The sequence below is a fragment of the Cimex lectularius genome, unplaced genomic scaffold (assembly GCF_000648675.2).
Source record: "Cimex lectularius strain Harlan isolate CLEC.00 unplaced genomic scaffold, Clec_2.1 scaffold7, whole genome shotgun sequence".
NCBI classification, from domain to species: domain Eukaryota; kingdom Metazoa; phylum Arthropoda; class Insecta; order Hemiptera; family Cimicidae; genus Cimex; species Cimex lectularius.
The window spans coordinates 2,941,476-2,953,880 of NW_019392731.1; positions in this window are offsets into that span (position 1 = coordinate 2,941,476).

The window sequence follows — 12,405 nt, forward strand, 5'->3', positions numbered from 1 at the left end:
CCGACAAAGGGCCTAACAGAATTAGGAGCGGAGAGATGGTTTAGGGGCGGGTCGCCAACCCGCGTCCAAAGCAATCTCGCCTAATGTCCTTACAGGAATTCTCAAAGAACTTATACATATCTTTTTCATTTGATCCGAATCACAATACCGCGCTTTCAAAGCTGGCGCTCAACTCGATTATGGAATCATTTTGTAAAAACAACAGTTATATTGAAATATTTAAGTCTACGGCCAGCGACAGGGGAAGGACAGGAGGATAATGGTAACGCTTTTATTCTCACGCTATTGTTTTGTCGAAACCCTAACTTCCTTGAGAAAGACCTACCCTAAAGAAATTGCCATAAAATATTAGGATATTCATTTTTCAAAATATTTAGAGACATGTTCAAAGTCGAAAAAGTGAAGAACACGTCAGAAATAACGGTTATTATCAATAAAATGATGACCTTATAACTGTAGTTTACTGTAATAACCGTAGATGTCATATGAAATTGAAGCAATTTGAAGAATTTTCCAAGTTACCACAACGGTAGTAACCCTAGATGTCAATAAGAAATTGAAGCAGTTTAAAGAATTTTCCAAGTTACCACAACGGTCATAACTCTAGATGCCAATAAGAAATTGAAGCAGCTTGAAGAATTTTCCAAGTTACCACAACGGTAGTAACCCTAGATGTCAATAAGAAATTGAAGCAATTTGAAGAATTTTCCAAGTTACCACAGCGGTAGTAACCCTAGATGTCAATAAGAAATTGAAGCAGCTTGAAGAATTTTCCAAGCTTCCACAACGGTCATGTCCGTAGATGTAAATAAGAAATTGAATCAGCTTGAAGAATTTTCCAAGTTACCACACGGTAATAGCTCTAGATGTCAATAAAAAATTCAAGCAGTTTAAAGAATTTCCAAGTTTCCACAACGGTCATAACCCTAGATGTCAATAAGAAATTGAAGCAACGTAAAGAATTTTTCAAATTTCTACAACGGTCATAACCCTAGGTACCAATAAAAATTGAAGCAGCTTGAAGAATTTTCCAAGTACGTATTATCTAGTCATCTTAAAACATTTAAAGATGTGCATTCAATACTCTGTTTAAGAGGTTGATGATATCAGGGTAAGTTGAATATCATTCATAAGGTTGACTTGTGGCCTGATACCATCAAACTTCTAAACAGAGAATTAAAGTTGAGGACCACAACATGCCGCCGCTATATCGTACTATAAATGCATTCTCACAATTCAACTGTTGTTCAACGTTAGCTCCTCAAATGTTGTTTGAACCACTAAATTTTTTGTTACACTTCCTACATTTGTTCATATCTGAATCAGTCATTTCAAGTTGAAACATCACTTGAAATGTGTACAACATCTGGGTTAAATATTTCCTGTTCATAACCATTGTTTTTTTATGATGGGTATTGGTCTGTGAGTCGGTGAACTCATGTTGAACCGGCACAGGGTTACTTACATACTGTGTCTTTCTCAACTCGCGTGTTATTTGAGTTCTAAATTTTTTATATCTTATTAAAATATATAATAGTTAAAAATGAAAAATGAGCCTAAAATGAACTTGAAGTGTTATGCTAAAATTATTATAATTGTATGCCATTACGTTTGCTTTTTCCCTCGGATTATCAGGAAATGCATGTCTTTGCACAAAAGTTTCCGACCTGAATGCCGCAACTTAATGAATTTTTTAACGATCTTAGGTTTTCCATGTTAGGCAGGGAACGATCACGATGATGCGTTGTTGATTTACATTTTTGGTAGGAATGGAGCGTGAAACAAACTCCTAGAGGCGACGGTGGGAATCGAAGCCACTACTGCGGGTGTACGAGCCATGAATCTACATGCTACCGCGATCCCCGAAATGTGTTGAGTTCTTATCCTAAAAGATATTAAAATTGCCGGACTTACGATTGCTGATTAGAAAACCTAAGACGGTTAAAACCATGAATAAGAAAGAATATACAATGATTTGCATACAAAAGTTAATTAATACTCTGTTTGGGTTAATCAATTTGTTGAGTGTAAATACATTCTGTTTTAAGTCGCTTTCAACTTTTGTTGATCAACTAATTTTTCGGAGATGCCAATCAGAAATTGAAGCAGCTTGAAGAAAATTCCTGGTTTCCACACGGACGGTGTCCATTACCCTTTTTTAGAAGATAGTTCCTACTCACAGTAAGTTGTTTTCCAGCGATCCGGATTTCAACCTGATGATGAGCTAAAAGCTCGAAATCCGGATCGCTGGAAAACAACTTACTGTGAGTAGGAACTATCTTTTTAAAAAGGATTGAACACCTCACTCACTCCACCATTCATCATTTCGGTGTCAATTATTGTCACTAAAGTAAGGTTAAACTGTAGTGCTGCGTATTATTTAGTCATATTTTCCAACATTAAGAGATGACTTGCCATGAGATGAGATGAGATGCCGCCCGAAAAGAGAAGAACATGTCCTAAATGACGGTTATTCGTTATCAGTTTACCATTAAAACCGTACTTCTGGAGATAATCTTGCTATAGCTGATTTTAGACATGTCAATTAGAAATGAAAGTAGCTTGAAGAATTTTCTTGTTTCCACAATAGTCTATATTAACTAAAATCACTGTGACTCAAGTACAAAGGTGATGTTCGGATTATAACGTAAATTTTTCAAAAAGTCATCAAAGAGTCGTGTCTAATATATACTTAAGTCGGGGAACTGCGGGGGCCGAGTCGTTAATTTTAAGAAATGGGGAGTTAAAAGTCCAACTACCCCTAGGTGCTGCAGACGAGGGTCAGAAACACTTTACTATCCTTTCTGTCTTCCTTTTAAGTCCAAGGGCATGGGCTAAAGTCGAAACTAGAGTTCAAATCATGCATCGCCCCGTGTATATCACATCTCATTTCCTTTTTTATTCGTTTTTCAATAGTATTCAGGATGTACTTGAATGTACTTTTCCCCATCCGGAAATAGTTGAAGAAATATTGGGGGAAGCGCACAATTTTTATTCAAGTGAGACCACTCCCAATTCTTTCCGTTTCTCAAAAATATCGTTGATTCACTCTGCTCTTCTTTTTGTCTGATCTTCGTCTCATTAGTGAAGGGGGCATAAAGGTCGACGGATTCGCTTGGAAAGGGCATAATTGGTGTACTTAAAAAAAGACAAAAACCACCCACACACGCCATATGCTACTTGCGGAGTGTTGGCTGCTTCGCACGACCTCCTTTTAGTGGAGGTGGATTCGTCACGCGATCACGTCGCTTGGGATATTCCACGCTCATCGCGAGATCCTTTTTCGCGCGATATGGTTCTAACGTGCCTAAAGCGATGTATCTATTTCTTGCATTTGTCTTGTAGGGGCTGATCTTCCAATTGGCGGTTATTACTCGTCACGTCAAAGAAATGATACGGACACTGACACGGGTGAGTCACAATGTGGAGGGATTACCATGTCTTACTTCGTTTTAAAAATGATTTTGAAAGTTTTGTTGCACATATAAGGCTAAACAATATTCAAATTTAAAGCCGGAGATAAAAAGAAAATGGCTCTATATTTTAATTCAAGATTAATTGAGAATAAATAAAACTCCAATCCCGACATAGTTCCACGGATTCTCAACGCGAGGAATGGCTTATTTGTTACCTATAACGAAAAAAAATTAAGAACGTACTGTGGGACCCATGGGATTTCCATAAGATTAAAAACTACACGCATGGAGGAACTGAAATCCTGGCTGAAGAGTGCAAAAAGAAGATGGAATGTTAGCAGCTCTTCGGAAAGAAAAAAAGACGAACAAGAACTAAGTACATGGATGAAGAAAAGATAATTCTGATTTTAGTATATGTACTATTGATACTCGTTGCATGATACGTATCAATGAGTGACGCATGAGGTGATATGACGGCGATTCGCAACTGGCCAAAGCAAGTGGATATTTACCTTTAAATTTCCTCAACGGTCGTTTCAGTTACGGTCACGGGGGCTGTAGTGAAATTATAGTTCTGTCTAGTTATCGACGTTTTCAAAGATGTCAAATGTTACTAAAGCCGTATGAAAAAGGAAGAAAGCGTCGCAAATAACGGTTAGTCTTTTTAAAAAGATAGTTGTTCCTACTCCCGGTTTGTTTGAAGTTTTTGTTTGTACTCTCTCCGCCTTTATTTATAAAATATTGAAGAATTTTCCAAGTTTCCTCAACGGTCTTTGTCAGTTACGGTCACAGGAATTGTACTGAAACTGTAGTGCTGTGGAATGTCTAGTTATCAACATATTTATTGAATCATGTCCGATGTTAACTAAAGCCGTATAAAAACGAACGCGTCCCAAATGACGGTTAGTCTTTTTAAAAATATAGCTCCTTCTCACAGTTTGACCCATTCCGCCTTATCATTCCTACTAATTTGCTAGTCAAAGCATGTAACACAATTGAAAACACTACCTCCACTTACTTAAAATGAGCCAGTAAACACGAACTTTTAAAACTTTATTATAAATTAAGACTTTCATGCTCGAAAACCAACAAATCAATGTTTCAATACCCAATGCTTGAAATTAAACCTAAAACAAAAATTCGTTCTTGCTAAATTAAATACAAAAAACTGCTCTACTCTCTTACAATGTAAATGCCGTAAAACCATATTAAATAATGAATTACATCATTTGTATAGTCAGAAAGGTACATACCGTTTCTACCAATACAATCTGTTAGTAGGAACTATCTTTTTAAAAAGATGAAATCAAACGTACTCACTCCACCTTTACCATTTCAAATAACGGTTAGTGTCATCATACTCTTGAGGACATCTTGTCATCATGGTTTATCTTCCAAGATGTCAAATAAAAATTACCGGAGATTGAAGAATTTTCCAAGTTTCCTCAACGGTCTGTGTCAATTACAATCACAGGTACTGTAGTGAAACTGTAGTACAGAGAAATGTGTAGTTATCAACATTTTGAAAGATGTCCGATATTAACTTACGTACTTAAATAACATGGTTAATCTTCCAAGATGTCAAATAAAAATTAACGGAGATTGAAGAATTTTTCGAAACGGTCAAGGTCAGTTACACTCACCTGTACACTAGTGCCGAAAATTTGAAGAAGCTGTTCATTTCTTCATGAGTTGTACGGCATTTTAGTGACTGACCTATGATCTATATTAAAAACAACGATATCAGCTGGAATCAAGAAGAAAAAGTAAAAGACAGGCCGTCTATACACGGAGCACTCAAAATAAACGGAACTGTTGTTTGATTGGTATTCATTAGAAGCCACCATGTACCCGGAGTCTCCATTTATTTCATAAGTTGTAGCTTTATCGGTAGGATGCTGCCATAGTTGGCCTGGTTTCAATCTTGATCACATGAAATGCCGTGTCCAGTTAAAATTTGCGTTATAAACGATTCAGGTCTGAAGTAGTTCAAATGAAGGCAGCCAGCTATTGTCGGGAAGAATTTTGTTAACTTCCGCTTTAAAGACTTATTCCAGTTCTCCTCCCACTTTACCGTGACTTTAAAGGTGCGTCAAAGGAATATAGTGATAGCTTATTTCGTCTTTGGATAAGTTTTCGCCAGAGCTACTGCCAGCTCATTGCCATGGATTGAGACTGAAGTGAAATAAGCATCTAATTATCTGTTCAATTAATGGAAGATCAATACCAGCGATTTGTAATGAGGCTGTCTGTAGCTATTTTAATTTTTTGATCAACACATATTTTCGGCGAAGTCAGAGCCATGTGGGGGTAGCAAATTAATTGCTCAGACAAGTTGTATGAGTAGTGGCCTTCAGTCTAAATTTATTTTAGGCTATTGCCATCTCGTCTTTTATCACAGCGAATGCAGAACCCCATTCTCCCCATCGTTACTTCCGTCTGTATATACTGCATAGTCATAGTCTATGTCCAGGTCCTCGTTCATAGGTTCATAGCCTGCACCAAAGCCAGTCATCCACCTCGCTCACTATCTTTCCTGTTTTAATTACGTCGAACGACATCATGTCTTGCGCTTGCAGGTAGATAGGTTACATGCGGCATCGAACGATATGGTTCCTAACATTTAATAAGCCGGAGTAGGAATAGTTTCTGGATTCTATCTATTTTAATGCGATTTCTCCTGTCCACAAGGCAGATCGTCAAATTGGCACTCGGCATTCGGCAGAATCGCAATCTTGTGTATAACTTTTAGAGCCTCACTTCTGAGCACCCCAGTGAACTTTGGTAATTCTTGACAAAACATTAACTAGTTGCCAGCTCTTTTTACTTTCGTAGTCCACATGTTGGACTCACTGCACCCTCCTTTCCAATAACACACCAAGATATTTTAGGTTGTCCATCTGTTCTAATTTATATCTGCTATATTTTTAGTTCTAATTTATTTATATCTGTGCTAATTTATATCTATAATAAAAACGCTAATTCTTCTAAGTCTGATCTTGCTCTACTAACAATATCTCAGATTTGGATTTGTTGAATTTTTGATTGTTTTCTTTTGCTCATTCTTCAACCTTTTACACGAACCTGCTACCATCAATACTAAGGGCCAACTCAGACTGCCCTTTTATTGCTATCAACAAATCATCTGCAAACACAAACACTTCACTTCGACCCGGAAAAGAAGTTGCAGCACTTATCGTTGACCAACAATGTGTATGTGTGTGTGCGTGGGTTTATTATGCTGTTTGAAGTATAAGCAAATAAATTCATTTTCCCCTGTCAAAATATTTAATCCTAGTTCTCTACCAGATTTTCATGGGAAGTGCCAAAACTGATTTTTTAAGGGTTTTTGTTCCTTTTCCAGGGAATGTTCAAATCTCGAAGAGGATTTTACCGCATTTTGGCAGAAAGGTATAACGGTGAACGGACTCACTTGTTCCTTACTATCGATTGTCGGCTGTGCAGCTGGTTTTGTTTGCACACTAAATCACCGATCGTTTTGATCCGCACTTTATCTAAGTTTACCCTTCTGATTATTGCTTCCGCTCTCTTATTAGCCTCGGGGCCTAACTACCCGCCTATAAAAGTAAATTACTTGCAGGAAGGATAAACAAAACTATAAAATGTTTATGAACAGCCCTTTGGAGTTGGCGCTTGGTATTTTTTCCAATTAACTTCCGAACCGCCTGCTAAAATCTTCGAACCACTCGTGGTCCAACCCGTAAAGACACTATTTATAACGCGCGAGCATTAAAAGTATTTATATTAAAAAAATAAACTAATATCACTACTTGGGCTTGATCAGTTGGATCATTTCGTTCAATTGTTATCTCCGAGAATGTAAGTTATCTAAAACATAATGGCACACCCTTGGGAAACCAAAGAGAAATTAGTTTAACCGCAATTTAGCCCATGAAAAATAGACGTAGAAAGAGTGCAGATAAGCTTTTTCAAAGCCTTCACACCCAAAACAGTCATGGATCACACGGAATAGAAATGTTGAAACGTGTCCTGACTGCACGTGGACCTGAAAGGCGAAAAAGTGGACATTATTCATTATTACTTTCAACAATGAGCAAATTAATAAGTTCTTAATTTTTATCCACTTCAATGTGTTATCAGTTGAATAATTTTTCAGAAATGTTGGGTATTTTTAATTCAAAACAGTAGGTTCATAATTTTGTAACCCTACCCGCTAAATAATTCGCTATATTTTCTATCGGGTTGTCCGGAAAATAATGCAGGATTTTAAGTTTTCATTAAAAAAAATCTATATAAAATATTCTGTTTACGTTTACAGGATTACTCATTNGGGAAATTATTTTGATTAAAGAACATTGCTTTAAAGTAACTAGTTTCTTTTTTTTTGTTTAATACCAAAATCCTGCATTATTTTCCGGACAACCCAATAATTTAAGCTGGTACGCCATGAAATCTATATTATAGTTATGTAATAAACGTCGCACGTTTCTTCTACAATAGCCAATTTATTTTAATACACTCAAAATACACAAAAAATACATTAAAAACCTCCGAAGGTCTTGATAATAGAGCCTATCGAAACAAGGTTGAGCACAACAACGAGTCAAACATTGTTAGAAGGATCCATTAGGTTTTGTGGTCCGATTGACCAAATAACTTCATTCGATTAATGTATGTAAGGTATTGGTTGAAATAAAAAAGCCAGTGTCACGAGGGGGATTCGAACATACGAACTTCGACTAAATACGCTGCTGCTCTACCACTTGAGCTATCGTAACTTCGATTCAATACCTTACATAAAGATTAATTAATTGAAAGAAATTATTTGGTCAATCAGACCATGAAATATAATGGATTTAATAAGTAAAATGAAGTACATCTTTACTAAAGCTCTCCGTGGACATTTCATTTATCGCCGAGAATCGAAGAAATTACGCGATTTGAAAAATGGCAAAAATGATGGAAAATTCGAAAGGTGGGGTTGAGATGGGAGGTTAGTGTCCGAGTGGATCGAAGTGGTAGAGCAACGGCGTATTTAGCCGAAGGTCGTGGGTTCGAATCCCGCTCGTGACTGGCTGTTTTATTTCAACCAATGCCTTACATAAAGATTAATCAATTAATTGGAAAAAGATTTTTAGAAGGGTCTCCCGGTCCGCTTCTCACCTGAAGCGACACGAACTTTAATAGTGTTATGGGGTACGGGCCTACCCAGGCTTTTAACCCCTCGGGTCCTGGTCGCCCGCCCTGCGTAATACATAATAGTGTTATCAGTTTTCTTACCTTCACATTGACGGCGTCAATGTGTGGCTGCCATATTTATTTCTGATCAAACGTGAGGCCCCTCATGCAGAGATGCGGAGGGCTGTAGGTTTTTCTCAGTAGTACACGAACACGGTATTAGGCGCACAGAAGTGAAATGTGATTTCCTCGACTCTTCCAGCAGCAAAGTTGATCGCTGACTGCATCACACCTCTTACCGTTGTTCATTCCCCGAAAGGTAAAAGGGTAGGTCGTCATACAGACATCGTAAGTTTCGTAGTGGGACACCAACTATGATCTCACCTTTGGGGATTCAACTGTCCTGAAAGAAATCTCCGAAGAGCAAGGTCCCCAATCTCACACAAACGTTTGTGGCATGTCACATGTTGGCAAGCCTCGTGGAAGCAAAGTAATTTGGCTCTAAATCCGATGTCCCGACATTTCCGAAGTATCGCAACACTCCACGTCGTATCATACGCCTTCTGGAGGTCAAAGAACAGCTCGAGCGTGCTGTCAGAAAGCTGCATTCAGAAACGCATTCTGATATCACATTCGGGGAGGCAAGAATGATCGATTTCAGAACGATGCCCATGGAATTCTGCCTGATACTGGTCGTAAACCCCTTTCGTCTTAATAAACCCGGTCAAATGACCATTTATCATGGGCTCCAGGATTTTGCCCTGACTTTGTTTTACTTGTACGGAAGCTGTTGGAACCGCACATTTCTCAACAACATCCGACACTCATTCACTTTCCATTGCTCCGTATACAATGTAAGCACCGAAGGAGTTTTATTTCGGCCAGACAGGACCCTAATTCTTCGCCAGGCTTCCTCAATCGAAGTACGACATTGATATTTTCCCCGCACTTCGCCAGGATCTCCCTTTTAGCTTGGGAAAGTATGCGCCTCCCCCAGGTTCAAATCAAGTGATCCACCACATGGTGTCTTCCGAAGCGCTGAAAAGCCCGCGATAGCCCCATGAATATGGTTTTCTCATTTAGTCGGAGATCCCTATTGACATCTCCTATGAGAGTCGGAAACGTCAATGATGCGGAGAAAAGCTTTGCTTGAACTCCTCAAGACTATCGGGACGTGGTCACACAGGTGGGGTTAACCTAAGAGCCCACTCTATCATTGTTACCAGGGAAGGTGAGCTATCATCCATAGTTGAGTAAAATTATATACTTTATTATTACAGAGTAACAAATTTAAATTTAAAAAGTATAACTAATGTCAAACTTCTCCTATTGTATAAGTTTTGTAAATTTACTTTAATAAATAAATTCAATTCAAATCAATTAGGAATTTCCAACTACTTTTCCCCGAATTTCTATTTGGTTTTCATGTGTTCTTTGTATAAATCATTAATAATTATTTTATACAAATCAATTATCTATCCTTCTATAAACTGAATTATTTACCTACGTACTAGTCTATATCTGTTTTATTCGTTATGTACCTGTTTATCTGATATAGTTATCTATCAAATTATATATTAAAAATATGTATCTCGATATAATTAAAATTTCGAATACAATAATATTTCGTAGTAAAAAATTAAGAATAAGGTCATACTATTAATCATTAATAAGGTTACATTATTATGAACGAGTACTTACGATACTAATTTTTATGATTTAGTAATATTATTTAATCTTTTTTTTTTTGCCTGGGGCTTCCGTCATCTAGGTCATTTCAAAAAATTAAATTAAATAAATACATTCATACACATGAATACCATGAATACATCCATGCTGTACACTCATTCCGTTTGGTCGGTGGAGTACTTGATATATAACCACCAAACTAATCTAGATTGGGGTCGGTGGAGTACTATTATAAATATTTCGCCATCGACCCCGAACACACACTCTTACGTTTGAGGGGCGATGATGACGTTATATTTCACCCTCACCCCTCGCCATTCACGGTAATAAATACATGCACTTAGACAACACATAAGACATATTATAAACAATAAAAAAAACCAATTTCCCCTAAAAAGCGGAACAGGGGGCTGAAACTCGCTACCGTGTTCGAGAACTCTTCTTAAGACCGGCGGCATGCCTACACGCTCTCTGTATGGAGCCAAGGCATGACACGCCTCTATTATGTGGTACACATCGAGCAACCTTTCTCTGCATAAGGGGCACCTGCGCGGGCTTTGGCCCATAAGCAGGTGCTCATGTGACAACCGTGTATGGCCAATCCTCAGTCGTGTGAGGACGATCCCTCGTCTCCTGCTCAGGTTCTCTGAGGGCCATCTACCGGTCGTGCTCTTGACTCGCAAGAGCATCTCCGACTTTAATCTAATTAAATAACAGTTTTTTTTTCTTTCTTTTTAAGGGCCTTACCCCTAATTTTTTAACAAAAATTTTCTACTATCTCTTATGTATATCTTATACTGAACTTATATACTAAACTCTCTGTGTATTTTTCTACTCTCTTACTTATCAAATAGACTGTGTTTCAGTCTGCTTATTAGCATTACATTTATCAAATTATTTACCGATCTATATATTTTATAGATCTATCTATAACTATTTATCTATCCATTTATTTTTTTCTTGTTTATGTACATATTTATCTATTTTCGTAGCAACTTAAAAAAATCAAAGGTAAATAGCCCGTAGTTTTGATATTATTATTGTGAAAGTATTTATATGGTTTATATAATATATTCGTCTGAAGATCAATCTATCCTATATCTTTCTACTAGGGAAAGAATAATAAAAATGATTATTTTAGCCACTATATTGAGTGTTTTTAATGCAAAAAAATTCCAGTATTAGAAGAAAAGGCAACAATCGATTATTTTAAAAGCCTGTGCATAAAGAAATTAATAAAACAGATAGAAGTAAATTTTTGTGATATATGGTTGTTCGAAAATAAATGCTGGATTTACGTAAAACAATAATTAATGTTTGATTCTTAAAGAACTCACTACTTAACTTTAATTGACAATTTGTGTACCATTGTGTTCACACTCAAAATGTTTATATTCCCCCTCAGTCCCATTAATTTCCTCAGTAATTTCATTTCCAATAAAGATTTCCTGGCAAGGTAGTTAGGAATCAGAACGAAAGTGATTGGTTTTGTTGACAATGTAGGGTGCTAGCTGACTTCCCCCGGCGTATAAGCTCTGGTCAAACAGATAAACAGCAACATGGGGAATCTATCACGCTCCTTTCCATGTAAACAAGAACATTTTCCCTTAGTTGCTAACAGGTCGAATCTTGAAAATTTCTTACTTTTTTTCACCATGTCAAAACAGTGCTGAATCAGTTTTGGAACTATTGATGAAGGGAGAGCTTTCCCTTTCCCACGAGGGGACAACACTATGTCAAGGACAGAACGGAAAGTAAAACCAGGTCAGTGAAGACCGTGATTTACAGCTGCAGTAAATTTGGACGTAAAATGTTAAAGTGAATAAAAAAAAGTCTTCGGTAGCAGACCATACCAACTTGGGTAGAAGGCCGTGATTTGCATTTCTCTTTTTCGAAGGGCAAAAAAGGGGAAGCGTGCTGGCACCGAGGGAAGGGGGAATTGGTAAAGGATTTTTTTCACTTTTAAAGTATTTTTAAAAAGTCGGGTGGTAATTGGAGATATTTATTCTAAAACCCCGGGCCATACTGTTAAATACAGCGAGAGGCAAAAAAAATCCACCCAGGTGTTTTTAAAAGTAAATACTTGCAATCGTTATAATTTTTATATTTTGTTGTTTACTGAATATTTTTAAAGAAAAAT